This window comes from Myotis brandtii, unplaced genomic scaffold (genome assembly GCF_000412655.1).
Source record: "Myotis brandtii unplaced genomic scaffold, ASM41265v1 scaffold1020, whole genome shotgun sequence".
Lineage (NCBI taxonomy): Eukaryota > Metazoa > Chordata > Mammalia > Chiroptera > Vespertilionidae > Myotis > Myotis brandtii.
This window is the reverse complement of record NW_005353406.1, coordinates 543354-547956: the sequence shown is the minus strand read 5'-3', so window position 1 is coordinate 547956 and position 4603 is coordinate 543354. Positions and strand designations below refer to the sequence as shown.

The window sequence follows — 4603 nt, the reverse complement described above, 5'->3', positions numbered from 1 at the left end:
GGGGCAGCCGGCCGGCCGGCCGGCCGAGGGCTCTGCTCCTGCTCAGCGTGCGGGCTCCGGCTAGGGACAGGACGGGTAGAGCAGTAGTTCCTCTTCAGTAGCCTCTGAAGGCCATGGAGCAGAGTCCGCACACACAGCACATCCCAGCACATCCTCCGTCCTCCGGGCTTAGCGGGGCTTCCTGACAACTTAGGGTGCTGGTGCCCACCCTCAGTTCCGGAGGTCGGAGCCGTTGTCCTGCCCACTGGCTCACTGAGCTTTGTGGTCCCCGCTCCTGTCACGTGACTCACTGTTGGCCTTTCATCTGTGCCTCCCCCCCGCCTTCTAGCCTGTTGCCAACTTTGGCCCGGTGCCTCCACATGGTCTCCTCAACCCTTCGGTTCCTAAAGAGGATGTTTGTGGACTTTGTGCAGCCTCTTTAGCTGCCTCCCCAGTTGGTCAGACACCCAGTACGTTGGTACCAAAAGTGGTGGTTCCAAGTGCGCGCACCCTTCCACCGGTTCTCGCGTCTCTAAGGAAAGCACCAGCTGTGCGGTGAGAATGCTGACTGCGCAGCCGCTTCTCTGGGAAGCCAGGGCGCCTCCTAGCCGTCCGAGGGCGAGCGGTGACCTGATGGGGAGGGCGTGCAGCTCCAGCAGCAGCAGGAGAGCCACGCAGGCTGTTGTGGAGACACGTGGTCTGGGTGTCCATTTGGGGAAGGGCGTTGGGGCCAGGTGATGCGCTGGCTACACCTAGAAACACTGGCCCTGGACACACACCCAGTGCCCCTGGGCTCGGAGCCCTGTGCGGCCTGCGGAGTTGCCCCTGGGGAAGAAGCAGGCTGCATGTGAGGCCTGCGACTCCAGCGTCCGCTCTGCGGCCTTGGTTTGGACTCCCGTTTGGAGCGGCTGCCACTTTCCTGAGACCCCAGCTCACGTCAGAAACCCTTGTCTGAGGACCCATGGCGCTGCCTTTCAGATTTGTCTCCAGAAGCACAGCTGTGCAAAGGGCAGCCTCTGCAGGCGGGGCCAGGCCCTCACTTAGCATGTGCCCACCACGGTCCCTGACACGCGCTGAGTCAGTGCTGCCGAGGTGCCAAGGACGAGGAGAAAACAGCAGCGCCCTGGCCTAGGCATTGAGCCCAGACCTGCAGGGGCGAGGGCCAACGCCAACCACGGAGCCACCAGCCGGGCACTACATGAAGGTTTTAAAAAAAGGCACGTTATTTTTTAAAAATTGAGATTTAATAGCATCTTCTAACTGTGAGCCTGGCTCCAAACTGGCTCCTGTTCTCAGGGTTTCCACTTCGATATGGCAGGTTCGCCTTGTCCTGGGTGTGTCCTTAGGGCTGTGGCCTTTTTTTAAAAAATATATATATTTTATTGATTTTTACAGAGAGGAAGGGAGAGGGATAGAGGGAAACATCGATCAGCTAGCTGCCTCCTGACTCCCCACTTATTTTATTGATTTTTACAGAGAGGAAGGGAGAGGGATAGAGGGAAACATCGATCAGCTAGCTGCCTCCTGCACACTCCCCACTGGGGATGTGCCCGCAACTAAGGTACATGCCCCTGACTGGAATCGAACCTGGGACCCTTGAGTCCGCAGGCCGACGCTCTATCCGCTGAGCCAAACCGGTTAGGGCAGGGCTGCGGCCTTTGAACTTGGGTCCTTGAGTGCTGGTAGCTCTTCCGGTTTGAGGGCTGGCCTCTGCTAGTGTTCAGGGGCGGGCAAGAGAGGCCTGCAGTTGTGGTACAAATAAATGACACGATAGTGAGTGAGAATCCCCGAGTCAACTGTTCTCCGGACTCACAGTTCTGCGCTTGCCCCTCCCCGTGTAAGAGCCCAAAGGGGAGACGTTCCGGTTTACGTTTGTGTGAGACACCCTCCCACACCAGGGGAAAGCGGCGTGCAGACCCCTATTTGAAGATTGGATCTCGTGCTTAAATCAGCAGGGCAGGAAGTCAGCTGCTCTCTGTGACATAGGGTCTGGGTTTAAGGTGAGAAACGCTAATACAGTATGTTCTCCAGGAAAGCCACCCCGTCCTGTGGAGCCCTCGCCACTCGACTTCCTGGAAGGGGGACTTTGTGAACAGAAACCAGCGTGGCTTATGGTGTCCAGACCTTTCCAGTGGGTGTAAAATGTATTAACGTTAATTACCTACAGTAAGAGACAGCAGGAAACCGAGCAGCCCGTTGCGAGGTCGGGGTGCTTCCCGTGTCCCGTTGGGACTGCACATGGCTGTGTTGAGTTTGTGATTTGCCTTCACTTACCCACTGCCTTTTCCTGGAGAGCTAGCGGTGCGTTCCCCGCCAGCTGCCCTTGGCTCGCTGCTGGCGCCCAATGAGAGACGCACAGCGCGAACATCCTCTGCCTCTGCCCTCCCTCTAGGGCTGCCCCTGCCCTCCCCCTGCCCCTGCCCTCCCTCTAGTGCTGCCCCTGCCCTCCCTCTGCCCCTGCCCTCCCTCTGGGTCTGGCCTGACCTGTGCTGGCTCTGCTTCAGCCACTGATCTGAAAATGTCAGCCTTCCCGTTCCGTGCAGGGGAAGGGCCGTGGTTTAGACAGCACCGCTAGAGCTTCTGGGTTTTGTTTGTTTGGTTGGTTTTTGAAAATTTCTGTCTTTGATGCCTGCAGCCAGGGGTGTATGTCCCGTCAGTGCTGTCAGGGGCGGCAGCAGGGGCCCGGGCTCAGGGCTCAGCAGGACAGCTGCTGCCTTGTCAGCGTCTCTCCCCTTCAGAGCCCCTCCCTGCGCCCCTCACTGCCCCTCTGTCCTCCACACTTGCCGCATCTCCCTCCTGCAGCAGAGTCCGGCCCAGGAGCCCTCCTTCCGTCTCCCTCACTCTCCGGGCCGCGTGGCTCTCATCCTTCCATATATTGTGTGGGAAAGGCCCATTAGTGATTGAGACACCTCCAGCATCAAGAAGGTGTTTCCCTGTTTACATAAACATCGTGTCCGTGCTTGCATTTGTGGGCTGGCCTAGATCCCCAACCTGGAGACCCAGCTGCATTCAGATTCCAGATAATTTGATGACATGTGAGTTAGCAAGTGTTCACACGTGGGGTTGGCTTTTAAAGGACTTTGTTGTTGTTCATCCTCCCCTGAGGATGTTCCCCCATTGATTTTTAGAGGGGGAGAGACACAGAGAGAAACATTGATGTGAGACACATTGATTGGTTGCTTCCTGCATGTGCCCCAAACTGGGGCCAGGGATTGAGTGCAATCAAGATACATGCCCTTGACCGCAATCGAACTTGGGACCCTTCAGTCCGCAGCCAAGGCTCTAACCATTGAGCATAGGCCAGGGCACCTTTAAGGGGGGAGGGTGTTCACCAGCTGGGAGGACAGGAAGGCAGCACTGATGCGTCTCAGCTGAGGGGAGCCGTGGGAGGACAGTGAGGGGAGGCTGTGAGGCGTGGAAAGCTGTCCGGGTGGGTGCAGCGGGCACCCCCGAAGTCAGTGGCCTCTGGTGGCCCAGCAGCAGCTCCTTTTGCTCTGAGAGATTTGACAGCTCTGGCTCTTCTCCTTTCAAGTTCAGAACAAGTGCCACACCCTGATGCAAACACAGGCAGATGGCTACCTCCCATCACCTGTTATCAGAGCAGCTAATAAACTACGGACGCAGGGAGGACCCAGAGAGCAAAGGAGAGCTTGTGCATGAGTGTCGGATGGACGGACGGACGGAGGGGACCAGGATGGTGGAGGGAGGGACGCTGGGCAGAGAGCGGGGCTGGAGGAGAGGACAGCGAGCCGGGCCGAGACTTGGGAGAGATGGAGGCCTCAGAGTTTAATTTGGAAGTAAAATTATTCCCGATAAGAGTTCATGTACCATGAATTCTAATGTTGGTCAGTTTGTCAAGTGGGGTGCAGAGGTCCAGAGTCGCAGGAGGAACTCCCAGGAGCACGGCGAGTGGGCGGGGCACCCGTCCCGGTCTTTCCCAGCGTGAGGGTGCCCCTCTCTGGTGCCTGTACCTCATGCGTTGTGTTCTGTGGTCTGCTACCAGCTATTTTGGTAGCAAGGAGCAACCTCGAGCCCTTCACACCGTGTGTTCTGGTGACGTTTCTAGTGAGTTTTGTTCTGTGTGCTCGCCTTCTGATCGAGCGCCATTGCTGAGCAAGGAGCACTGTGCCTGCAACAGCGCCAGCTGTGGTGTGGGGATGGGAAAGCACCCCACTCAGATGCACAACGAGCTGGGACCCGGGAACTCGTGAATTACCCTCTCAGGGTGAGCCTAGAGCAGGGGTGGGCAACCTTTGTGAGTGCGTGCCAAAACCAGCAAAATCTCTGACTCAAAATTCTTCTGCGTGCCAACCCTAATTTTTTGAGAACATGTTACGCCTACTTGATATCTCTTAAGGTGTACGTATGTGAAGAACCTTGAAGAAATAATAAAATTCATTCAAGCGACAAAAACACAGAATATGATGATGAAAAATACATTTATTTTTTAATGTATACATGTACACTGATAGTCCGACAGAAAACTTTATGACTCCGTTTGATATTATCAGTGGGACTTTTGCTGCTGCATCACTGATGACAGAGATTTTACATCAGGTTTATATTTCGTGACCTTCAGAAATATGCACGAGCTACTACTTTCATCCGCCAGGCTACTCCTATT

At 56.0% G+C, this 4603-nt stretch overlaps 1 protein-coding gene across 1 annotated transcript in view; it reads left to right on the top strand.

Annotated features, from left to right (window-relative positions):
* The window catches only part of TDRD9 (tudor domain containing 9), a 54506-nt gene that overhangs the window by 2843 nt on the left and 47060 nt on the right, over nucleotides 1-4603 (top strand). The gene's annotated exons all lie outside the window — the stretch shown is intronic.